The sequence below is a fragment of the Callorhinus ursinus genome, unplaced genomic scaffold (assembly GCF_003265705.2).
Source record: "Callorhinus ursinus isolate GAN/ISIS: 27379988/994484 unplaced genomic scaffold, GSC_fseal_2.0 scaffold12, whole genome shotgun sequence".
NCBI lineage: Eukaryota > Metazoa > Chordata > Mammalia > Carnivora > Otariidae > Callorhinus > Callorhinus ursinus.
In genome coordinates, this window is record NW_027397074.1 from 69,894,776 (window position 1) to 69,921,722 (window position 26,947).

Sequence of the window (26,947 nt, forward strand, 5' to 3'; positions counted from 1 at the left end):
ACTCTGTCCTGGAGATTCAGTTCTGTGTCGCCAGTCACCTGAGGGACGTCTTACCCGCGCCCAAACTGCACACATACAAAATAACAAGAGATCACCTTCTCTTTCACATCTGCTCTCTTCCAAACAGTTGAGTAGAGAGAACATGGGCGTGGAAATCAGGGACATCTTCAATGCTCTGTTCTATAACCTATTAGCTAAACAACTTCAGACAAATCTATCTACAAGCCTTAGGTTTCTCATCTCTGCAATAAAGACAAAAATACCAACCTTACAGAACTAGGAAACGACTGAATGAGATAACACATGTGAAATGCTTGGCAAATGGCAGAAAAGTAATAAATAGTACCTGCGTTCTAAAATTTGAAATTAAGTTTCGCTTCCATCCTTTCTCCCCACCAGCCAACCTCTGTTATCCCGGCAGTTCTTAAATCTAGTTTTCTCCATTCCAATTGTCCCCCCTCATCTGGGCCCTCTCCCCCTCCTCCCTGGACTGTCTCACCAGCTCGCATGGCTTCGCGCTCGGATTCTCTCACTGGCCGACCGCCCCACATACTGACACCAGACAAGGCTTCCTCCAGGAGAGCTCCCACTGTCACTCTCATGACCAGAACTCTCCCACTGCTCCCCAGTGGCTTAGGATTAAGTTTAAATCATTTAGTCTTCTGACATTTATGGCCTTCCCAGATCTGGCCTCAACAGACCTTGGCTGCCTTATCTTCTCATTAGTCACTTTTACACACAAGGTTGCCCGGCAACAACAAATCAGTTACTGCCCACTCTGTCCACTGGAATTTCCCATCCCTCTCTATGCCTTTGCTCAGCTTCCCTTGGACGCGGACACTCTCCCTCCAAGTCTTCAAGTCCAACACTACCCTTCTGTCGATGTCCAGCTCCTTTATCCGTAAAGCATTTCTTGGTCATTCTGGCCACAGCAAAGCTTTCTTTTCTACAAGCGTGTGTTGTCTTTGGTTCGCTCTCTATATTAGCACATTTATCTCTCTCTCTACATTCATTCTGTCACCTGTACATGGAATCTTAGTGCAAGCTCTTGGAGGGCAGCCTCTGGCCATGCCCACATGGCCATGCGCAGAAAAGCTTTACCCAGGAAATGGTGGCTGAATGTACAGCCCCCCAGAGTCCTGCTGAGTAGCACCAGCATCTGCGGTCCACAGCCAATCAGCTCACCTGGTCAGCTCCTAGAACCGTGCCAGGCATAGAGTGACACTCCACAGGTAACTGTTAAATGAACTTATCCACAGGGAGATCAACTATTGTCTATAGGACAGACATTCTGTCCCCATGGCATAAAACATGAAAGAGGATGTGAAGAAACCTTTTCTCTCCCACAATACTTGGAAATGCCAGCAAGTTTCATGTCTCCCACAAGCTATACGGCTATTCTCAGCAATAACTATGGCACATCGTGCTTTGGTATACTGAGTATTTCAGAAGTACCTAGTTTTAACATGTAAATAAGAATCATTCTTCAAAATAGTCTCCTTTGGAGAATAACAGTTATTCTAACAACGTCAAAAAAATTTTTTTAGACTTCCCTTTTATATAGCCACAACTTTTTTGAGGGGTGAGGAGCAGAGAGAGAGAACCTCAAGTAGGTTCCACACGCAGCTTGGAGCCCCATGCAGGGCTCGGCTCTCACGACCTTGAGACCACCATCTGAGCTGAAATCAAGAGTCAGATACTTAAACGACTGAGCCACTCAGGTGCCCCACACATCTTTTTTTTTTTTAACCAAAAGAAGTTGTGGCTATAGGGGTGCTGGGGTGACTCAGTTAAGTGTCCGACTCTTGATTTTGGCTCAGGTCATGATCTTGGGTGTCATGAGATTGAGCCCTATGTTGGGCTCCATGCTGGGTGCTGAGTCTGTCTCACATCGTTCCCCCCTCCCTCTGCTCCTCCCCCTGCTCACGCTCTCTCTCTCTCTCACATAAATAAATAAACAAAATCTTTTTTTAAAAAAAAGATGTCTATTACAGAATGAACACCTTTTGTCATAAGGTTTTCAACTGGCTGAGAATTTATTTCAGAAATAAATTCCAATCTCCTCATCCTTAAAATAGAAAAGGTCTTTTTCAGGGCTTTCATTTCCAAAATTCTATTATCATATAAGCCCCTTTATAAGTCATGTGTACAACAATTTGCATTTTTCCATCAAATTTTATTGTAACCCCCACTATGGGCCCTAGCAACACCACATGGGCCTCTCGTGAGAGTACATGTCAGGGTACAGTGTTACCTCTGCATAGGTCATTTATCCCACTCAACTGTGTCTCCTGGAGGGCCAGGCCCATAGCATGCTCACTTGGGAATCTGCAGTCCTTACTCCTGGAACATAATAGGTGCCCCAGTAAATGTTTACATGAATTAATGACTCAGGTCAGTTATTTGATCCTATGTCTGTTCATCAGACCTAATTACTGGCTCCTTCCTATCCTCAAAGGATAGAGAATTTCTGCCACAGGGGGTAAAAAAAAAAAAAAAAAAAAAAAAAAGGATGGATGGCTCTTAAGGCAACAGCAAACAAAAACTTTTAAGTGTGTCTTTGGCAAAGATAGCATTGCTATAGTAGCAGTTTAAATTCTTCCCACTTGACGTGGTACTTTCAGGAGGCAAAATTCATTGGCATGTCTGCGTGTCCTTTGCTATGTGCCTTAAAATATTAATCACATTACTTAAGAGTCACACTTTACAGATGTGCTTCATTCAATTCATTTATTTAGCTCCCGTGAAATAAATACAAGACGGGTAGAACCAAATTAGTTTTAAATCACACCTTAGAAACAATAGTTACCGAAGCACCTTGTCGAGTATCTACAATTATTACATGAAGAAGACGAAAAGACCTGCCTGTTCAGCACGGCATACCCTTTAGTGATTGGGAAATGATCTACTTTTCATTATCCTCCAATCATGCAGACTGACGTCAGTGTCTCCCGAACCTACACACTGCTCTTCCCAGATACAACATAAGCACATCTATGAGAAAGCTCATTATAAGTTGATGACAAATTGGAAAAAAAAAACTTTCAATAAAATTATAGGCATGACTCTCACATCTGGGCTTTCCAAACATTGAGGGCTTAAGAGACACCACGTTTCCTTGTCACAGAAGGTACTAAAACCCAGCATATTCTGGAAAGTCCAAATCTACTGCCTGGGCAAGCTAAATAGAGTGTCAGGACTGAATCTTTTTAAATGACTGTTGACACTTTGCTTAAGTACATAAAAACTGAAAACGGAAACAACCAAAGATTTTAGAATTTTTCAGTTATAATAAAGCTTTTATCAAAGACAAAATATTACTCCATATTCTCTTAAATATTTTTGAAAGCACATATTCCTTCCCTTTAAAGGGTGGAGACTGAGGCCAGAAAGCCCAATCCCTTGTTAGAGCACTCTCCATTTCAAAAGCAATGAAAAGCCATGACCCCAAATTAAATTCTCCAATAACCTATTCTTATGAGAAAGGGGCTAAAAGGCTTATTGCCTAACTAAAGGATAAACGATGTGAACTATTTCAATGACTGGTCCCAGTAAGCCTTAGTGAGCACTGAGTACTATGGACATGGGTTAACACCCTTGCCCACAGTTTCCCTTGCAATGACATGTGTATATCATAATTAACAGGTAGCCTTGATTTTGGTAAGAACAGTATTTCTGTACATCCCCACTGGATAGTTACATGCTGCCATCTTCTGATTATGCCCAGTGGAGTGTAAAAATTTTTTCATGGAAAAGTAAAATCAATAAAACTAAATTCCCACTTTTCCTGCCAGTAGTGTCCTCAGGAACAAGAAGAGGAAAGACAGCAACACAGAGATTACAACAATCTCTGACATAATTCAAGCAGAATTCTAAATGGATAGGCACATGTTATAAACTTTTTTTTTTTGCAAGTGCCTTGCATGCTTATGTTACTATTCATTCTGAGATAGATCATCAATGACCTTCTGGGTCACTGACTAGGGAGAAAGCTGACTATAAAAAAAAAGAGTGGGAGAAAAAATAAAGGGGGGGTGCTTCCTTCCACCCCAGGCCCCCTACTGCCTTGAATGAAAGAAGACAGATGGCAGCCCACCTTCCCCTTTAATTAGGAGGGGCAGCTCAGAAGGGGACAGCCCTGTTCACTTGGCACCATCTTTTAACAAACCGTTTCGATGGTAATGCTCTGCTCATTCAGCCTTGTTTCAAACTGTTCTCAATCTTTAATTTACAAACCACATCTCAGTAAATTTAACTGTGATTAAACTACAGCTCTGAGCACAACACTGTATATAAAGAAGGTATTTAAAGAAGTTTGCTGAATTAATAATTCACAGACATTCATATAAGGAGCCTGGAGTATTTTAAGTGAAAAACAGACACCCCAAGACCTACCACCACCACCACTTCGAGATAAAATGTGAATTCCCAGGGCACAGAAGCCCTAACTTAAATTCAGAGTATTCCACACTAGATTTAGAAATTTCTGTTTCTGGTGCCACACCGTACATAGTTACATCGCCTCCTTTACCTTCTAAGTGTTACTGTTTGAGTTGAGAAAAGTCAAGAAAACTCTATGGTAAAAACAGTCCATTTTATGAGGAAGGATAATCTAGTTACAAATCGCAAACTACTCTGCATTTCCATTTGTACTGCATTTTCAAAACCACAGAACTTGGGAATAAAAATGTACTGAGCCACGCAACCGCTCCGGAGCTAGGATCGGGTAAAACGCAAACAAACAAAAATGGAAGAGAGGGGTCAAATGTCAGAATTAGGCTGGTGTCCTAAAGTCTTCTGCAGAGGTGATGATGCCTCTGAAGTACTTTCTGAAAGCCCCACATTTTCTATAAATCTAAAGCCCCAAATTTTCCGTAAATCATGACCCTTTCTAACATGAAGGAAAACTTCAGCTTCTGTTGACAAGTTTAGGTCTTTATACATTGTTATCCCATTCTTACAAGAAGTCTGGTTTGTTGTTTTTTTTTTTTTCAACATCATTAAATAATTTGTATTCCTCGGACCCTTTCCATTTCCTGACAGGTTTTTAAATTACAGCCTCTCGTCCAGGCATCATTCCCACCCAGTGTCTGCAGTTCCCCCAGGGGGGCTCTCTGTTTTCACGTGTGTCTCGTACATGCACCCTTTCTGCTTCCCAATGGAAATAAGGACAGTGAACCGGGGCTGTTTTGCTAGATGTGCTCCTGGCTGCATCATGGAAAAAGCTTTGCCTGTTGTCATTGTCATTTAATTAGTGGCAAAGTTCTTGGACTGTTTAAAAAAAAAAAAAGAACTTTTTGTTTTCTAATTGATAATAAATTTCAATCTCTTGCTATCTCCAACAAGCAAGCCAGCACGGCGCTAGGTACAGGAAGAGACACAGAAAAGATAAAAGAAGCAATTAGCTATTTAACAAACTTCGTATCTTACTTCCCAATGAAGGGGGAAAAACCCTGGCATTTGCCAGATACTGAGTGTCTAATATAATGTTAGCAAGAGAAAACACGTAGGAGCGATTGGCTAACAAAGAAACAAACAAAACTTACTTTGTTTTCCAGCACAGTGAGCAGGTCGGGAATGAGATGAGGGTAATTCCTTCCTCGGGGCCCCTGCTTTCGCTTTGAAAGCTGTGTTTATGCTTACATCCAGATCTGCTGTGGCACTCCAAAATGCCTGCACTTCACAGGACGCCCCGAGTTCACAGTTCATCTCAGAAGCCCCGAGGACCAGGAGTCCCCAGCACAGATGGCGGCGACCTCTGGGCACCACGTGGCATCACTGCTGTTGTTAGCAGACACACGCCCGGGACACCCACTTGTTACCTCAGGAACCAGGCCATCAGGAGATAACTGCTCAGATGAGTGTCCAGGGTCTCCAGCCTCCAGCATGCTCAGGTTCAAGGCTGGAAAATGCACTGAGACGAGAACCACGCAGTCAGCAGTATTCTGCGCCATTAACTTTCTGGTACTTAAACGTCTGTCTGGAGAAGAGTGAAAGGGACACAGTTACAAGGAATATTTTACTAGTGATTGGGATTGGCAGTTACTGTGTACTGGGTCATATCTTGGCTCTTTAAAATGGCATTTAAAAATCCCTAGAACAGGATTATTTTCACTTCCTCTGTGAAAACGACAGAAAACCAATAGAAAATAAAAACAGGGCAAAGTATAATTCTGCTTAAAAATGTAACTCTTACTTAACCTCATCTGCTTAATTTTTTAAAACCCCAAAAGTAAAACAAACAAACAGAAAGCATATAAATTCGGTTTGTTTTGAAAAATTACTTCATCCACGTACTGTCCAGCTCATAAAAACAAACCTCCTTCCAGCAAAATGGGACACTTTGACCTTGTGTACTGCAGTGTTTTGAAACCGCCGACTCGTAACTCCTGACATCACTGGACATGCACTAGCACCTTTACTGCTGTTGGCTGCACATGGGGCTACCTGATGGTCTTCCATCGCCCCCTGGTTGAACAGATCCTCCCCAGAACAGTAAGGATACTGGCCTTAGCATTAAACCCCCGGAACTCACATGAGATCTTTTGTAAGTATCCTTCTCTGGTCACTTTTACAAGAAAACAAAAGCATCGAACATCTGATACTTTTTAAAGTCCCAGCATCCAGGACCTAGCACAGATCATTCTTCCTTCTGACCCTCTGCCTGCCCAAGAAAAGAGCTTCCTCTCTCACTAATCACCATATTGGCAAGAATTTCTGCCACAGAGCTTTATGAATAGAAGATCCCAACCTACTGTCTTCCAACAGAAAATTCCCACAAGCTTTCCTAGAGGATAATTAATTGTGCTAAACTTTAGAATTTCAAAGAGTATTGCATTTTAAATCTTGACAGTCATTCCGTTTTTTAAAAATTTTATGGAATATGCTCTTGGTGTCGTATCTGAGTGTTACGTTTTGAAAGAAATCATTTTCTCCTGTAAGTCTGATACATTCCCTTCCATGGTCCTCAACTCTTATTCTAGATATATCCAAATCAAACCAAAGGATAGTTGTTAATCCCTGGATCAAGTCACCATTAAATTTGGGGGGAACATCTCCCATAATCCACCACTTCAAATAAAACTAAATTCTGGTCCTACAATGGCAGTGCAATTTTACAGAGAAGTAACTAAACACCCAAGTTTAATCTATCTGAAATCAATCATAATAATTATATTCTTGTTCTTTTCCTGAAACAACTTAACAAAACACCAAGTCCTCAAACTGGAGTCACCAAGAAATAAGGAAAACAAAAAATACATATTTGAGAAATTATGGCCCTTGTTTGTCAGAGAGAAGCAGAAAAGAAAAACATCCAGAGTTAATAAAATTAATTAACTCTAGCTAAAGGACTACTTAAAAGCCCCTCCAAATGTCATGCTGTTACTATGACAACTTCAAAACTGCTTTGAGAAAATGTGAAGGATTTTAAGATCCATGATAAAACAAGTGTCATCCAGCCTGCGAGAAATTACTTTCATTTACAACAGGCAGGAGAAAGGCTAAATGGCCGTTTACAATTCTGAAATATCAGATCGTTCGTTACCTTCTGAGAGATGCTGCACTCTTCATTCAGATCATGAAAAGAGTAATAAGTAAAGGAACAGCTCTCAGTCATCGGAACCATTTTGATTTCAGTCCTGCACCTCTACCACTCCCACGGTCCATCTAGTTGCTATATTATTTTTATAATGAAAGCAAAGTCTGATTCAATCTGAAAGGGAGGGGACAAAAAAATCCCTGTCTCTTGTTTCCAAGTACAAATAGGCAAGGCACACACTCCTTCCAATTTTTTAGGTGTCAATAATGAAACAGAAAAAGAAAACGACATTTTTCCCCTTAAAATTCCTGCTTTTAGGTATTTAGACTAATTTATATTTTACGTAATCTTGATGGCTCAATCAGGAAGTAAAAATTTTAAGTGCGTGTGTTACAGACGGGAGGAATCATGTGACCCACAGCAAAGAAAATTATGCAGCAGACGAGCACACTAAGAAAAATAAGCTTATAACAGAGTTTTAAAAATACTGTCTTTCAAATTCATTGAATCATGAATATATTATGGCTTTTGAGAAACAATAATTTGTTTGGAAGCCTTGGAAAGAAGCCCTCAGGACATTTTAAAAAAATATTAGGAGATCAAAGCAATTCGCAGTAAGAAGTGAAAGTTTAATTAATAAAGGAACAGCTTCTGTGAAGATCATATCCATCCAAGGTTTATTTTAAGGGCAATATTTCAATGTTATTTGACGATCAGGTAATACATAATTGTAATCAAACAAAACATCAGTTGCAGCTATGTATAAATACTTACGCTTTATTTAACGTATAGTGCTGTGTGTTCCTGGAGCACAAAGGAGAAAACTATTTAGATTTATCCAGCTCCACCCAAGTTCTATAGATTTCAGTGGTCACTGTATTTTATTACAGCAAATACATTCTCAAGAGGAAAATGTCAACGCATTGATATTTTTATCTGTAGATCTCAACTAGTAAAAGATCATCATTAAATAGTATCTGAATTATCCTTTGTGTTAAATAAATTATGCCGCAGACATGAGACCACGTTCACTTGCTCTGGAAATCAAAAAGTGGGAGATGAATGTTAAAACATTCACGACTGTGATGGGTTGACTGATAGATGACTTACTATTATACAAAAACGACCTAAGACCTATCCTCTGTGCTACTTCTCTAAAGTAGAGTATGTTAATGTAAAGATATTTGAAATTGGAGAGGTTTGGCCTGTGGTTGTCTGTTTCTCAATGCAATTTCTGTTACTGATACTTTAACAAGTAAATTATTAATACCCATAATAAACAACGTGGTTCAGAGCATGTATTTGTATCTCCTAGACATTACTTGTATCACTTGAATGTTTCACAATTTTCAAAATGCTTTTCACATTTCTATTTCAGCTTTTTAGAAAAATGTATACCACAGCTCTGGGCAAGTGACAAGACAAGGTCTGGGTACTTCTTGATTACTAGCTCACGTTGATTTCTTTAATTCTTAAACACAGGGGTAGCTGGGCAAAAGAAGAAATTATTAGGAAGAACAGAAGTCTTCCAGAAGGGAAGCTTGAGGAAGATTAGGAAGAGTTAGGAAAAGTAAGAAGCACAAATTCTCCAAGGTAGAGTATTAAATGACATGGGGATCACCTTACTGAACTTGCTATCATAGTGGTTGGCTGAATTAAAGAAAGATGAATTGGTTACCAAGAAATATCCCCCAACAAATTCACAGCACAAACTAGCTCTGCCACTTGCCTAGACCATAGCTTACTGAGAATAAACCTCAGGGAATATACATCTCAACTCCCTAATTCCCAACAAATCAGGAAATTAGAGAAGTTAAGAGACTTTCTTATGTGGTACAGACTGGCCGCTGAAACTGGACCCAAGATTTCTGACTTTCCTAGGCTGGGATTCTTTTTCACAATGTGCTGCCTTCAATCTATAACCCTAGGTTCAAGTAAGTCTCCAATGAGCAGAGCCCTGGTTGCTTATCTTAGTGGTGAAGAACTGAAGTAGGGTCAAGACGGAAAGGGGCTCACTCGGGACCACTCAGTCCCTAACCCACTGGCCCCGACCCTCGTTACTGCTGCCATCTCGGTCCTCCACCAGCCTGTGCTGAGCATCATACTTACTGAGCTGGAAGGAGACCGGGCAAATTCTGGGCTGAGGGGTAAAGCTCTGAGAGCTGGTACCAGTCCCCCCTCCTGGCTCCTCCCTTCCACACATGTATCACAGCCTCCTCATCTTTTTCCCAGTGGGAAAATCAAGACACTAAAATAAGAAAAAGCACTTGTTTGGGTTCACATCTCAGCTTCACTGGGATTCTGGACACACGTGAATAAGAGAATATTCTAGAAAAACTAGAATTAGCTCCTACTTTATAACCTTCACCAAAATTAATTCTGTGAAGATTAAAGAGTTAAATGTAAACAGGGGTGTGGGGGGGAGAGAATACAATCAGAAGGAAACATTTCTGACTTAGAGATAGGAAAGGAATTAATGAAAAAAGTAACAAAAGGCTACATAATGGGAATCAAACTGACTACACTGTCCTGTACGATACACGTCCTATATGTCCAAAAAACGGCTGAAGTGAAAAGTAAAGAAGAAATGGAATACTTCCGAAAGGGTAGTAAACTTTCTATCATTTATCAATGTATAAGGTACAAGATATTAACAGACAAGGCACTCCAAAATATACAAGGCCAATTAACATGAAAAAGTGTTGAATTTCACTAGCAAACATGAAGAGTTTTTTTTCAGCCTTCAAATTCACAAAGATGCACAACAGAAAGAGTAACCTAGTGGAGTGAGATGAGCCCATCAGTTCAGGAAACCAACAGTATCTTTTTATAAGCCTTAAAACTGTTCTGACTCATAACAGGTCTATAAATACAACCTCAAGAAACAATCACAGATACACAGAAAGATAACTGTACAAGGACATACTTACAATGACCTAAAATTGCTATTAAATATCTAAAAGTGGAGGGGAGCATAAGACTAAGTGTTTAATGGAGAATACTTAATAACAGGATACGATGATAGGCGAAAATTCTGGACATAAAGTGTGTCTGAGTATGGGATCAGTGCTGCTAAGAAAGGAAAGGGGAGAGGGAGGGAGGCACAGACAAATGGGGAGTTCAAAAGCTGATCTCAAAAAGATACTGGAAAAGAATAATTTAGAAAGCTGAAGAAGGGGCAGAGAATTTAGATTTTTCATTACTTCTTTATAATATTGAGATATTGAGTATGAAACAAACCTTGTTTTGGGGGCACCTGGGTGGCTCAGTATGTTAAGCGGCTGCCTTCAGCTCAGGTCATGATCCCAGGGTCCTGGGATTGAGCCCCATGTTGGGCTCCCTGCTCAGCGGGAAGTCGGCTTCTCCCTCTCCCACTCTCCTCACTTCTGCTCTCTCTCTCTCTCAAATAAATAAAACGTTGAAAAAAAAGAAACTTTGTTTTTATAATTGGGAAAATGTTACTTAAACTAATGAACATCCTATAAATATCTTTCAACCATATAAGATAATTAAAATATTTGCAAAGACTTTTTTAACAAGAGAATGCTTATACTATATTTTTTTAAAGATTTATTTATTTATTTGAGAGCAAGACAGCATGTGCATGAGTTGGGGGGGCAGGAGGGCCAGAGGGAAAGAGAGAGAGGGAGAGAGGATCTCAAGCAGACTCCATGCTAAGTATGGAGCCCGATCCAACGACCCGGAGATCATGACCTGAGCCAAAACCAAGAGTTGGACGCTTTAACCGACTGAGCCACCCAGGTGCCCTGAGAATGCTTATACTTTATTAAGTGCAAAAAAGAAATACAAAACAATATGATCTTAAAATATGCAAAAACTCACATTAAAAAGACAAGAAGAGGGCGCCTGGGTGGCTCAGTTGGTTAAGCGACTGCCTTCGGCTCAGGTCATGATCCTGGAGTCCCGGGATCGAGTCCCGCATCGGGCTCCATGCTCAGCAGGCAGTCTGCTTCTCCCCCTCTCTTCCCTCTCGTGCTCTCTCTCTCTCATTCTCTCTCTCTCAAATAAATAAATAAAATCTTTAAAAAAAAAGACAAGAAGAATATGCAACAAGATGTTGAAAAGGGTTGCCTTTCAGCAGTACTACTGTGTGTGATATTTTTTCCATACCTTACATGTTTTTTACCATTGCCATATATTCTTTTCAGGACAATAAATATATTATTACAGGACTGACAGATCACGAAGATACTACTATTAACAGTTAAATTTCAAAATACGGAAGGTCTATAGTCACCAAAATCTGTCCCGTTCCTAATAGATTTTTATCTTTTTCAATTTAAGAACCAGTGGTTCTTAGACTTCAGAAAACAGGCATTGGTGAGTGTGTAGGAGGTGGAAACAAAGCCCACTCCTTAGCTGTCAAGCTGTTTTCTCCCTGTAACAGCTCTGTGAGGGTCATACTGAAGCATGAGGATCTCAACAGCAGGACGTTATTAGGAAAATAGTGAAGAAGGTTGATGGGAGAGGGGTAGTAAGTGGCCAAAAGAGGAAGGCAGGAGTCCATGAAAACAACAGAAACATCAAGACCAAAGGTTCAAAAAAATCATTAGATCCAAAATAATTCAAAGGGTCTTGAAGAGATACATGTGCATCTGTGTTCATGGCAGCATTATTCACAAGAGCCAAAAGGGAGAAGCTACCCCAGCGTCCACTGTCGGATGAATGGCTAAACAAATTGTGGTATATAAACACAAAGGAGTATTATTCAGCCCCCCCAAAGTAAGGAAATTCTGACACACGCTTCAACAAAGTTGAACCGTGAGGCTGTCATGCTAAGTGAAATAAACCAGTCACAAAAGGACAAATACTGTATGAATCCACTTATATGAGGTACCTAGAGTGGTCAATCCACAGAGACAGGGGTTGGGGGGGAGGGGCAAGGAGGAGTTGGTGTTTAATGCATATGGTGCTTCAGTCTTGCAAGATCAGAGGGCTCTGGAGATGGACGGTGGTGACAGCCGTTCAACAATGTGAATGTACTCAATGCCACTGACCCATAGACTTCTAAATGGTGAAGACTGTGAATTTTACACAGTATTTTACAATAGACACACACACACACACATACACACACACACGAAAGAAAGAAAGAAGTCATTAGAATAAGAAGTCCTGAAAAAGGCTTCTGATTTTGCATGTCAACAGCACAGTATCAAAAGTAAAATAGACCTTATTTCTGATAGTGGATTTTTAAGCATAATTACAGAAGTCAGCTCAGCAGCACAGAAGATCAAAACTGAAAATAAGAAGGGGCATCATGTGTAACTTGAAGAGAACATACCAGACCTCTCTGTGGTTTTTTGAGACCCTCTCATTATAGCCAGCTTGAAAAATTCCCCACAACTAGGAAAGAACCTGCAAGCCCAAGCAACATGATGATGTCTTCTCCTCAGCTAACAGGAAAGAACACAGCTGTGAGGGAAATTCTGAGTATCCTAGAAATGTACTCTATCTTTATTGCAAACTGCTATCACAGAATTGAAGAATCTGGGTGTTGAACAAAGGCCTTCAGGTAAAGCTATTCCAGGGACCCAGACGCCCAGAGAGCTTGCCCAGGCTCACTCAGTAATGCTGGATAAGACAAACCCCTCGAGCAGTTATGGTTTGCTTGTTATGTCTTTTTTTTTTTTTTTAAAGATTTCTTCATTTGAGAGAGAGAGAGAGACAGTGGGAGGGGCAGAGGGAGAGAGAGAGAGAAAATCCCAAGCCGACTCCATGCTGAGCGTGGAGCCCGACACAGGGCTCGATCTCATGACCCTGAGATGACAACCTGAGCTGAAACCAATTGTCAGATGGCGCCAACCAGGTGCCCCTGTTATGTCTTATTTTCTAAAGGGCGCTTTATTAAAGCTAAGAAGAATAGCATAATTGGAATGCTCTTTCTGTAAGTAATTTTATTAAGTCTGTTCAAAAAATATTTTTTTAATTTTTAAAAAATTATTAACATATACTGTATTATTTGTTTTGAGGGGTACAGGTCTGTGATTCATCAGTCTTACACAATTCACAGCGCTCCCCACAACACATACCCTCCCTGATGTCCATCACCCAGCCACTCCATCCCTTCCACCCCCCTCTGCTCTGGCAACAAAAAATATTTATTGAGTACATAGTACATACTGTATACTATATACGAGGCACTGGGCTAGGTGCTGGGTGGTAAGTAGGACGTCCTCACCCTTCCTTCCTGCATCAGACTAGCAATTATGATTTAAAGGAAGCATAGGGTGCTATTGATACACACAGAGGGGGCTCCGATCTGGTCTACAGGAATGGAAATTTATAAAAAGTGACACTTTCAATAACAAACGTTATTACGTCATTGTAGCAAGCTTGATTGATTACTACTCTGGGTCAGACAATTTTAGGCACTTCCCATGAACAAATTAACTTTCACTACAGTCTGACAGAGAAGGATTTTAAAGGTAAGAAAACCGAGGCATGGAGCGGTCACAGAACTCTCACACAGTTGGGTCAGACCCGACTGCGCCCTTATTCAGAATCTGCTTTGAGGAGAACCCAATCTAAGACGAGAAAATGATGCAACTTAGATCAAAACATTCAGCCAAGAGGGGAGCTGCTCTGAGTAAGAGAAGTAGGGCAAACAGAGCAGGAGAACTACAGCGGGGAGGCTGGGGCTGGGAGGCAAGGGCAGGAGAGTGGGGCAAGGGTGGGGGGGTCGGAGCGGTAGGAAACCTGTCATCAGGAACTGTGGAGGGCGGAGGGACTGATACCCAGTGCAGGTTTTCATTAAGTTCTGCTGTGTGGGGTGGGACGTACTCTCTTCTCCGTCTCTGCCTGAATTCTAGTGCTTTGATGGCTTCTTTATGCATGGCGTGAGAACACAAACCCCACAGAGGCCCCAGTCGATTTGGGGACAAGAGATTACAGAAATGGGTAAGAGTTCAGGTGGAGAAGTGACACGACGTGGATGTTTTTTAGAAGCATCACTCTGGATGCAGTCAGGGAGATGCATGCATGCGGAACGGGCTGGGGAAGACTAGCAACAGCAGGGAGAGAGGTGCTAATAAGGCAGTAGCTGTGGTAGGTGATGAAAACCGGCAGGGACACACTGGAAACATGCAGAGAACTAGGCCAGATTTGGTTTCTTTGTAGATTTGGAAGGGAAGGAGAGAGAAGGGTCAGTAAGTCACAGGTTTCAAACCTGGGTAACTTGGATCAGTTTGGAATCTGCTGGATATGACGTGCTAGCAACAAATCAATGTAGAGAGATGCCTGGGTGGCTCAGTTGGTTAAGCGTCTGCCTTTGGTTCAGGTCATGATCCCAGGGTCCTGGGATCAAGCCCCACGTTGGGCTCCCTGTTCCAAGGGGAGTCTGCTTCTCCCTCTCCCTCTGCCTCTCCCCCCGATCACGCTCACTCTCTCTCAAGTAAATAAATAAAATCTTTATTAAAAAAAGATATCAACATGGAAATGTCCAGTTGGCATGTGAATACAAAGCATGAAGCTTGGAGATGGAGAGGAAGAACCTGCAAAGAATGAGGAGAACAAGCCAAAGGGGCAGGGCAGGGTCCAGGAGGCCAGAGGAGAGACATCACTGCTGTGAGGTCATGCATGGAAGCTAAGAATCCAGACATACCTGATCCATGTGGCAATAACAGGATAGGAAGGCTTTGGCCAGAGAGTACCAGTTTGGTCACAGGTACAAAAGCCAGCCTGGAGTAGCCCAAGGAAGGGGCAGGAATGAGGAAGTGGAGGCAACAAATATGGGCAATTCTTCCAGGGAGTCTGGCCCTGGCAGAAGTGAATGGAGGGGGGAACCAAAAGGCAAGGCACCACCGAAGGTCTGTGTGTGTGTGTGCGTGTGCGCACACACGTTTAATTAGTAAGCCATGCATAGGTTTAAATGCTCATCAGGAGAAGCAAATGGCAGGTATCAAGTCAGAGAGAACGTTTCTGAGAAGGTGAGGGAGGCTGGGGCTGGGATCCAGGGCCATGGGCCTGAGGAAGAACTCCTCTTCCACGTTCTGCTTGCCGAACAAGCAGAACAAGGCAGGCACAGATGAAGTGCATGGACAGGGCAAGAACCTGAGTGAGCTCGCCTCTGGCTTCTTTTTCCTCTGTGACACGTAACTGCAGCTACAGAGGAAAGGACGTGGGGTGAAGGAGTAAACAAGTAGTGTGTGCAGGAGCTGCTGGGGCATGAGAGAGGGCTGGGATGGCAGGGAGGAGAGGTGATCTTGTAGAATGCGTTTCTCCCGTATGTCAAATCAGGCTTTGTGCACAGGTACTCTGTACACCTGTGGCATTTACCAAACAACACCAAGAACATAAACAAAAACTCGATGAGTTTGAGCAGACCTCATGAGAAGTCTCATCTTCAATATTGTCAGATCCAGTAAGTCAGCTGTAATAATATCAATTTTCCTCAGGCCTTAACCACATATGTATGACAAAGACAAATACTTCACATAGACTATGATGGCCATCCTGTGACAATGTGTAGAAAGCTCATACTTCATTCTATGGGCAAACCTGGTTTGTATGAGTAACCAAAAGGTCATATTTCACCTGGAATTACATCATCAACAGTGCATTAGCAACCTTCGCGTTTGGCCTGACCTGGATTTTGCTTTTGGGTATGTGCACACAGGATTATAGTGAGGGTCAGACACTTCCCTCCTTCCAAAGTCCTGTGGAGAAGATGAGTGGGCAAAAAGGCCTGTTGCAGCCACTTCTCCCAGACTCAGCTCTAGTTCCGGCTCTGGCCACGAAATCGCTAGAGAAAGCAAAAACAGGGGCCAGGAGCTGAGTACAACTGTACAAGTCCAAACACAGGGTAGAAAAGGTGGTAGGTATTTCGAGGGAGTGGACTTTTTTACTTGAGTTAACTGAGCAAAGCAGGAGAGGAAGACATGAGCTTAAAAGAGTATCTTTCCTTGTAATATCTTTTTACAGAGACAAAAGCAATTCTAATAATTAGCATGAAGTGCCTCTTGTATTTTTGGGCATATATCTCCCACGGAGCTCAAAAGAAAATCCTTTAGTTCTATGCTCTTTTGTAGGAGAATGGGAATTAAAAGTAAAATCTGACCAATTCAACCAACGAGGAAGTCTCCTGTGAATAGTGAGGTACCTGAATCATAGGATAGTGTAACACACTTTTGCTTTCTGATTTTTCTTTCTAAAAAATTTTCCTATTTGCGTATGTTTTTATTATGAAAATTATACAATGTTACTACTGGTCAAAAGTTACATAGTGCTTACTATGACCCAGCACAGCTCTAAACCTTCAAACACTCTTATTCTCTGGGTTTTAGGGCAAAGCACAGAGGTGTAAGTCCTTTTGCCTGTTAGGGACTAGGAGAGCTGGTGTCCCAACCCAGACAGGCCAGCATCAGAGTCCTGTGCTCAACCACTGCACTACAGTGCCATACCATGAAAACACAAAGTTAAAATTGTAAAATTCAGGGCGTCAAAAAGAAATTATCAACATTTATTTTACCTTTCTAATAGAATAACTGGTATGTTTCCTACTCTATTCATCCTTTGGTTTTCAAATTAAGGAATCTTTTAAAAGAAAATAGTTTTTTACTATATTCAAGCAAAAATACTATGTAAAACTGTTTACCAAAAACCTTTCCAAGTAGAGATTTGTTTCGAGTCAGGATATCTATTTTTGCATACAATGTCCACAAGTTATTAAAACAAACTTTTCTTCACAAGCTTCTTTACATCATGAAAAATTTCCTTTTTAAGAGTAATATTTTTTAGGGGCACCTGGGTGGCTCAGTTGGTTAAGCATCTTCCTTCAGCTCAGGTCATGACTCCAGAGTCCTGGGATCGCGCCCCACATTGGGTTCCCTGCTCAGTGGGGAATCTGCTTCTCCCTCTCCTTCTGCTCCTCCCCCTGCTCATGCTCTCACTCTCTAATAAAATATTTTTTTAAAAAAGTAGTATTTTTTAGTCTGACCCACACTTAATTATAATGAGTTCCAAATCAGTCATGTTGAATCCATGCATATCCAGTTTTCAAATAAGAACGATTACTGGGGCGCCTGGGTGGCTCAGTCGTTAAGCGTCTGCCTTCGGCTCAGGTCATGATCCCAGAGTCCTGGGATCGAGCCCCACATCGGGCTCCCTGCTCTGCAGGAAGCCTGCTTCTCCCTCTCCCACTCCCCTTGCTTGTGTTCACTCTCTCGCTGTGTCTTTCTCTGTCAAATAAATAAATAAAATCTTTAAAAAAAAAAAAAAGAACGATTACTGTTTAGTTCTCTGTGAAGTTGCCTGAAGGCTGAGGCTGGATCTCACACATTTGATGGTATTATTTCTTTGCAGATAAGAGCACTATATTTAATGTGGGAATGCTGGAACTTCTGGAAGCCTCAGCTGGGTTAGCAAGCAAAAAAATGGCCCCCATATAGCATTTGTCAGTGACTTCTGACGCAAATGTTCCACTGAATAGAAGTCCAAGACTGCCAGCCACTTGACGCTTATTAAAGTTGACCAATATGAACTCATTTCCTAGACTTAAGTGCATGCCACGTGTGGTCTAAACAAACATTCTTCAGTTTCCTCTGAAATAGACCAACACATATATGGACAACGACTTCAACAAAGGTGCTAAAACAATTCAATGAGTAAAGGAAAGTCTTTTCAACAAATCATACTAGAACAACTGGGGAAACATGCAAAAAAAAAATGAACCTTCACCTCTACCTTACCCAATACACAAAAATTAATCTGTGATGGTTCATAGACCAAAGCATAAAAGTTTAAAATATAAGGTCTCTACAAGAAAACACAGAAGGATATCTTCACAACCTTGGGAAGGCAGATTACTTAGAAGACAGTAAGTACTGATAATACAGGGGGAAACTCTGGTTAATTATGTGACTTCAGAATTAAAATCATCTGCTCATCAGGGGCACTTGGGTAGCTCAGTTGGTTAAGTTGGTTAAGCATCTGACTCTTGATTTTGGCTCAGGTCAGGATCTCAGGGTCCTGGGATCAAGCCCTGCATTGGGCTCCCTGCTCAGCAGGGAGTCTGCTTCTCTCCCTCTCTGCCCCTCCCCGCTGCTCTCGCTCTCTCTCTTAAATAGATAAATCTTAAAAAAAAAAAATCTTCTGCTCATCAAAAGACATTTTTAAGAAAATGAAAGGTAAGCCACAGACTGGAAGAATATATTTGCATCACAATTTTCTGAGATATCTGTATCTATATAGATACAAAGATCGCCATATATATATATGTATGTATGATTTTATATATATATATAAAAAATCTCTTATGAATCAATAAGACAAACAATGAGTATAAAAATGACCCCCTCGAAAATTAAAAATGGGTAAAATATGAAACAGATACTCCAAAAAGGAAGATCTACAAATGTCCAATAAGAACATGTTAGTCATCAAGGAAATATAAATTAAAAATCACAATGAGAAATCACTTCATATCCAGAAGAAAGGCTAAAATCAGAAAAACCAACAACATACAAATCCTGAGAAGGAATTGGAGCACCTGGAACGCTCATCTACTTCTGGCTGGGGAGTAAAATGGTACAATTACTTTGGAAAACTGTTTGGAAGTTTCTCATGAAAATAAACACACACATCTGGTACAGCCCAGCAATTAAGCCTAAATCTCAAACAGGATGTGAGTGAGAGAGAACGCACTCACAGCAGCTTAACACCCATAATAGCCAAAAAGATGAAAGCAACTCAAATGTCTGTCAAGAGGAAAAGGAGTAACAAATTGGGTCTATTCATATAACAGAATGCCACCCAGCAGTAAAGGAAGAATGAACACTGATACACAACACAGAACTGGGGTGAGGCGCCAAACTTGAAAGAGTACATGTTCTACGATCCCATCTTGACCATATGATGGTCAAGAACAGGAAAAAAGTGGGGGCGCCTGGGTGGCTCAGTTGGTTAGGTGTCTGCCTTCAGCTCAGGTCATGGTGGTCCTGGGGTTCTGGGATCGAGCCCCACGTCGCACTCCCTGCTTGGTGGGGAGTCTGCTTCTCCCTCTCCCTCTGCCCCTCCCCGTGCTCATGCTCGCTCTCTCTCACTTGCTCTCTTTCTCTCAAGTAAATGAAATCTTAAAAAAAAATACAGGAAAAAAGAATTCTATAGTGACAGAAATCAGAAAGCATTTCGCCAATCGGGATGGAGAGTGCCTGGATGGGGGCATGAGAGACCCTGGACGGTAGAAATGTTCTATATGTTAACTGCGGTTTGGTTACATGAGTATATTTGACATCGTTGTCTCACCACATGTAAATTTTACATCTATTAAAAAGGAGGGCCGGGGGCACCTGTTTGGCACAGTCAGTTAAGCGTCCAACTGTTGATTTCAGCTGAGGTCATGATCTCGGGGTCGTCAAATTGAGCCCCGCGTTGGGCTCCACACTCAGCGTGGAGCCTGCTTAAGGTTCTCTCTCTCCCCCTCTCCCTCTGCTCTACCACCACTCCCCTCTCTCACTCAAAAAAAGGGGGAGGGAAGGCAGATAGGGCTCCCTAAATGTCATCTTATCCCCAAGCCCTCCTGAAGAATGTGATTTGATTTGCACCCCTTGGCCCCACCAAAGGGAAACTGTATCTGAACTACTTTCAGTTAACAGACAACCAGTTTGACAACTATCACGGCTGTCTCATTTCTTTGGGATCACCCATATAAGGTACTATCTCCAAATGAAAAGGAACTTGCTGGGTTTCCTCTCATCCAACAGTAACAGTCAATCAATATTCCAGATTCCAGAACCAGTGCAAGAGTGTTCTAAAAGCTCACAGATTGTCCTTTTCAGGCTCATCAGTTTTCAGTATACAACTGATAACCTATATCCAACACATTCCTCACTTCCAGCAGGTTATAAGGGATAGACAGAAGAAAGTGAATTGGGGAAGAAAGGTACCTGTAACAGGCTGATGATACGTGTTCTAGCCAATACCAGAAATAAAACTACAAGCACGTCCTGCTTGCCTGGGAGCTCAGGACGTATCAGTATTCTCTATTATCTGCTTCCAGGGGCATGGCCTCAGAGGGCCTGCTCTTGGATTCAGAACTGTCCAAAAGGCTCTAAGCTGGTAAACACCTTAAAGGAAACAGAAGTCAAACACCAGAGGACCTTTATAATCTTCAGTTGCCTCTATGCCACTACACACAGAATAATTAATCTCCAACTGTACTACTCTGCAAATTCTAGAGATAGATTTGGGGCTCCTGGTACTATACCAGAGATCAGACGGGCCTGAGAAGATTCTGCTTTAGGTTCAGTTATGTTGGTGTCCCTAACTACAGAAGACCTCTAGGGAAGATCTCCAGGGATTTTTCACAAGAAAATGGCTGTTTTTTTTCCAAGTAAAATGAGGGAATGATAAGATTGGAAATATCAATTCAGAGTTTCTTCTAAGACACAAATGGATACCACTTGTGTCAGGGAAGTTAAAGGACTAATTAGCTAACATCTAATTTTTTCCATCTGCATCTACTATGCATTTTCAGAAACTACACAACAAATACAAGAAAGGAATGATCAATAAGAATTTGGAACTTTTTTTCCACAAAGGGAATGAGAAGGAAGAATATGAGATGCTTCTTACAAGAAAGATGAGAAGTAGTGTGAGGGTCTATCCCCTAAGGAATATAAGTTCTAGAAATGAAGTAAGAGGAGGTTCTCTCCGGAACTCTTATGCCAAAGGGCAGAGAAGAAATTTAAAAGCAAGCATACCCACACAATTTATACTTGTCTTAAGATCAGGAACAACTACCACTACTTTTATAGATTTTCTTTAATGACCAAGTTGGATGTTTTACAAGATGCATCTTTTCTTCTAGCAACAAAAGCTAGAAGAGCCTGAGAGGACTCTGTGATTAATGGTGATTGCCTCCATGGCGGGAAAGCGTTATCTGTGTAATAACATCAGCTCATTGTTCCTTCCCGGCCAAGTTTTTTGGAGGATTAGCCTCTCCAAACCCCCAATACCCATGCAGTTCTTGTGCCCCCATCATATCTTTCCCCAGGCTGATTTAATTCTTCAGATATACTTCTGACAAATCAACAAATCCAAGAACTGCCCATTTATTAGGGACTGAATGTTTCTGCCCCCAAATCCGTTAAATTGAAATACTAATCTGATGGTGTGAGGAGGTGGGGCCTCTGGGAGGTGATTAGGTCATGAGGGTGGAGCCCTGAAGAATGGGGGAAGTGTGCTTATAAAGGAGACTGCAGAGCTCCCTTGCCCCTTCCACCACATGAGGACACAGCAAGAAGACAGCTGTCCATGAACTAGCCTCCGGAACGGTAAGGAGGAATACATTTCTGTTGTCTGTAAACCACCCAGTCTGTGGCACTTTGTTACAGTAACCTAAGCTAAGACACCATTTCAAAATGGTGGTGGTCAGGGCACATGAAAGAGCCCATTGCAGTTATTAAAAAAAAGAATATATACCCACAACAATAAAAACACTACCAGGGGTCTGAGAAATTTCAACAAATGTCTGGAAGCCAGAAGTACTGACTGATAAAGCTGAGGAGAGGCAGCTTACAGGCCCAGAAGTTCTCTAAGAGGGTTGTTGCTAAGGAGGGGGATAACTGACTTCCCCAATGAAACCCCAAAGAGGCTCTAGACTGAGAAAAAGCCAAGTACAGTGTGGGACAGAAATGACAAGAATGGCAGAAAGGAAAAGTCCAGTATCAACAATTGTTCCTTCCATGCGTTAACTCCTGTCTTTATCAGAAACAAAACCAATAGGCCCCTAGGCAAAAACTAAAAATTAAAAATTAATTCTCTAAAGAAACTAAACAAAATATCTGGTGAGGACTAACAGTGTGGTTCTGAGAACCCCAAAGTCAAGCCCTCTGCACTCGGCCACTTGGTGGTACCCCAACACGAGGGTGGGCAAGATGCCACCAGATGGGAGGCTGCCCGTGGCAAGGTGCACCCACATGCACAGAGCCCCGGTGAGCCTTCATGTCACCTCAGCTTTACACGAATGAAGAGGCAAAAACAGAAATACAGCTAAAGAAAGCCCGCAGTGTGGAAACGGAAAACTAAGATAAACAACAGAAGGACCCTGGAAGAAACAAAAAGTTCAAGGGAGCAAAGATACTTTAGAAAGAACTCAAAAAACAACTTTTGTTAGTGTCCCTAGAAATATTTAAGAAGCAATAATTACAACCGTTTAACAAGAAAAACAACACAACAAAATACCACAAGAAATAACAATCCAAGAAAAAGATCTACCGATTTAAAATCGTGGCCCCACAAAGTCTGAGCGAACACCACAGGCATGGGCCTGGATACCGTAACCTCACAGCTGTGATTCCAATGATTTAATTCTACCACACTGACAATACCTTACCTAAGATGGGCTGTATTCACAGCACAGTCAGAAGTTAACATTGCAAGCATAGAACACGTCCATGGTAAGGAGACAGGAAAACCGAGACCCATGGTTCAAGAACACCTGAGTCTGTTTTTAACTCCTCTGCTAGCCTGCAGGATGACTTGTGAGCTTCTCTCAATACCTGTCTGTCCTTTCCTACAGAAAGAGGGAAACCAAAGGTCGTATTTTCACAGTGACATAATGAAGACTCCTGGAAAGTTATTACTAAAGAAGAACTAGCTTCATGTGAAGACTTCAAGATATTAAAACATTAATGGGGTACATGTGCAATCACATGTTCTCTAGGGAACTTCACAGGGAAGATAAACATCCCTCCCATCTGGGTGACTTGCATACTGTCCTTCCTGAAAGTAGAGAGACGGAATGGAATATTGGTTCAAAACCCCACTAGTCCCAAAACCCTGCTTTTAGAACCAAAAACTCTGTAATGCCCTATTTACTATTCTGAAATAAAATTCATTGGTAAATAGTAACTAGGATACATATTATTTTTAAAACATCAATATAATACTCTAAATGTAAAATAAAGAAGAAAGTAAAAGAAAGCCAATTTATAATAAAATACTGCATATTCAATACATAAATAATTTTTAGGTTCAATTAACTATGTAATGAAACAAGATGCTTGTAACTTACTTACAAGGAATAAGCTTGGATTACGAGGAGCCAAATCAGAAGCCTTCCATGTTAAAAGTACTGGAAAACAAAATAGGAGCAGTATGGGTGTACAACAGGATGAAAACGAGTAAATTTTGCGTATATTAAAAGTATGCAAAAGTTATCTTGTGTTCTTATGTAAAATGGACTTAGGTCTAGGCTCAGGTAATTATAAACTGATTTTTATATCCAAAATGGAAGTTGAAAGTCATGTGGCATACAGGACAATTCCTTCTGTCTTATCCACCATGAACATCTAAAATCTTTGACTCCCACTCATTAAAAAAAAAAAAAGCCCTTCACTGTAAAACCAAACACCATCTCATTCCTACTATGTCCCCTAGGGGGCAGTACTGTTCCTGTGAGAACCCCTGGCTAGATAAGCTATGGGAGACCTCTAGCTTTCATGTTCTATCACAATGAGAATCAAATCCTGAAGGACAAATCAGCAATATACTTAAGAAATATATTAATTTACTATGGAAAATGACTATGAAAAAATTAATTTAGGTTAGGCGTATGCCATTAACTAGAGCCATAATCATCATTATTTCCTCTTCTTGAATTCAAGATAATTGGTTACTCCATATAGACTATAGAGTGAAAAACTGTATCTCTGTGGCATTTATTTACACGGCACAAAGTGATTCGGATTTTAGAATTTTTTACATTCAAATCTGGTTAATTAATAATAAAAAGGGAGTTTTTCATAGAACTCTACAATTCTCATTTCCTCAAAACAAGAATTAATGCGTTCTTTCACATGTGGTCATTACAGGAAAGAAGGGGGGAGAGCCATTTACTGTAAACGCTTTTCTGATGCAATTCTACCACCTCTTTCAAAGAGAGAATTCATCCAAGAAGCCTTAGTCACTTTTTCAAGAAAAATGCCACTGCACTGAATGTACACAGACTAAACCACATGCCTGAGCAAAGAAGCTGAGCAGATCCCACCACCAGAAAACATGGAGAGAGGAAAGGCAAGGCGGGGGGTGGGGAATCTCATGTCAGAACAGATTAAGCAGCGGATCTCAAAATTTGGCCTTTAGTACAGGGGAAAGTCTGACACACATATAACATCATTGTTTCATAAACCAAATGCAAACCGATCTCCCCCTGCCCAACTTTTAAAGCTACTTCCTAAAAATATAAGACTTCAGCTCTAAACCAGGAAGCTTGTGTAATTAGTATCTTAGCAACTATAGTTATTTCATTTAAAAAAATTTCATGCACGGAAAGAAAAACAGAATCCTCACTTTAAGATCTGAAAATGAAACTACATTTTGAAAAGGGTGGCTTTCACATTAAAAGGATGATATACTGAGTAACACTATGAAGCAATTCAGAGGGGGAAATACTTAAGACGAATATTTCTGAGCTCTTCTCAAAGAGAGGACTAATTCTTCTAAAATCTCAAATCCACCCAAAGGAAAGAAAGGAATGATTTCTCCAATTTACCCTTACCTGAATCACCATTAATTCTTCTAACAGCCAGATGTACTTACTTGTTTCTGTGGTGGAGTCAACGCTAAGCCCAAAGCCAAGCAATCACCCAAAACGCAAAGCATTTGCTGCTGGAGCCTGAAAATCCCCTTGATGAATGAAACTGCACCTCGTAATATCCACGTTCTGAGCCAGCTATTGGTTGCAAGAAGGCAGAGCGTGTGGAAGTCTGATTTGCCCCCTCCAGGGCATGCCTCTCTTATATCCTATCTCAGAAAGACTACAGACACACAGCTCCTAACTGAGTCAAAACTAGAAAGGTTCGTTTTTCAGTAGCATTCTCTCTAACACTACGGAAACCACGGTGAGACTCCTTCACTAGGCAATGCCAATGAAAGAAAGAATTATTATGTCAACATTGGCAATTTACAAATGAATCTCAAACCACTGCCAAAGTTATTCATGTTATATGACTGCCTACAAGTCATACATAGGTATAGGCATGGTGCACATTATTTTTTAAGTCAAGAATTCTGAGCCATGGTTTGGAGGTTCAAAATTGCCAAAAAGTAGTGAAAATTCTCTTAAGAAATTTAATCTTTGTGCTACACTAATAATGATCAACCAAGAAATTATAAGAAATTAAAACCAAGAATAATAGAGCAAAGACATAAACCCATTTTTCTAGAATTAGGGGTTTTCAGCACGTAGTCCTTGGACCATGTGCATTAGAATGACCTGAGATCGGACTTAGAATCTCTGGGGTAGGGGTGGGTGCCTGGGTGGCTCAGTCGGTTGAGCATCTGACTCTTGATTTTAACTCAGGTCATGATCTCAGGGTCCTGAGACTGAGCCCCGTGTCAGGCTCCACACTCAGCAGAAAGCCTGCTTGGAATTGTCTCTCACCCTCTGCCCCTCCCCCCCCCCGCCCTAAAAAAAAAAAAAAAAAATCTAAAAAAAAAAAAAAAAGAACCTCTGGGGTAGAGCTCAGGAATCTGCATGTTAATTAGATTCTAGGTTAATCTTATATACTTTGAAGTTTGAGGACTACTCCTCCCGTCAAAGGAACTGAATAGTTGATTATAGTTGCTGTCACTTTCCTTTCTTATTCAGTTATTTTGTCTTTGATTACTGTTGAAGTCAGAAGCAGTAAGAAACACTAAAGCCTCCTCAGAACAATTTGTGGCTTTAACTCCCCAGGAAAGGAGAGCCAGTCTGGGTTCACCTGACCTTCCCCCCGACCCAGACCACCTCTCTATCACTCCATTAAGAGAGAAAAGCTTGAGTTGCAGAACCTGAAAAATGCAGTACTTGAGGTTGAAATGAACATTAAAAGATGCTGCCACTGGAAAAAAAAAAAATACACTGCTAAAAACAAGAAGAAGAAAATGAAGGAGAGAGGACACTCACATTTACTGACTGCTTACTGTGTTCCAGGTACCAGATCAAGAACTTTCTATCAGTTTGTTTGCCTCAGAAGTCTCCCCCAAAAATAACTTCTTCAGAAGTGTACAAACACACAAGTTCAGGAGTCTACATCTAATAGCAGGGACATGCCAGCAATGCATTCCCTAAGCTGGACTTCACATTGGCCTCCTGTGCCCATCTCCACCCCCATTGTCCCCTGCACATAAAGGATTTTTTAAAAAGATTTATTTATTCTTTTGGTGAGAGAGAGAGAGCACATGCTCGTGCATGTGGGTTGGAGAGGCAGAGAGGGAGAGCAACTCAAGCAGACTCCTCGCTGAGCGTCAGGAGCCCGACAAGGGGCTTGATCCCACAACCTAAGATCATGACCTGAGCCAAATCAAGAGTCGGCTGCTCAACTGACTGAACCACCCAGGCACCCCCACATAAAAGATATTTTTAAAAACAAACTGAGAAATGTATTTGAAATGATGCCATCC